Genomic DNA, 714 nt, shown 5'->3' on the forward strand with positions numbered 1-714 from the left:
GCACTGTTGTGTTTCATCATGTCTTTGATCAACTTTGTAGAATATATTAGTGTCAGAAATAAGCAACAGAGACACAGACACAGAGAATATAAATACTTTTACAGTCTGTACTGGGGTTATAGTTGCACTGAACGGCCAATAATTCAATATTCTTTGATTCCTGAAACACTGTCACACTCTTACATCAGACAGCATCGGCACAATTTTTCCCCCTACAACCTTATAGCCAACTACTAAGTAAAACTTTTTTCTCAATCAACTTCAAATATCTTAATTAAATGCCAGAGAGGAAACAACTGCACAAACGAAAATAGTTTTGGTTGCAAACAAAAGTTATACAGCACCTGTTTGCTTTTGCTGTTTGTTATCAAAAACACATTATGATATGCAACTAATGAGGTTAAGTTAGTATAGAAACTGACAACTGTCCCTGATAGGCTCATTGCTCTGGTTTGTAGTTAGTCAGTGGGTGAGATAACTGGGGCATAATAGGATATCCAGTTAGTTAAATACATTATTTTGGCAATTAACAAGTCAACATGTAGGCCTATGCACCATATGGCATATGGTTTTCTGATTATTGTTATCTTGCTCCATACAGCCATCTTGTGGAGGTTTTGAAGAAGTGCGCCAGTGTGGCTCTGTTCATGGAGTCAGTGTTGCTGCACATAGGCCTACTTTGCAGGTTGGTATTGCTATCAGCAGAAACAGGCT

Source organism: Epinephelus fuscoguttatus, linkage group LG5 (assembly GCF_011397635.1).
Source record: "Epinephelus fuscoguttatus linkage group LG5, E.fuscoguttatus.final_Chr_v1".
Classification (NCBI taxonomy): Eukaryota; Metazoa; Chordata; class Actinopteri; order Perciformes; family Serranidae; genus Epinephelus; species Epinephelus fuscoguttatus.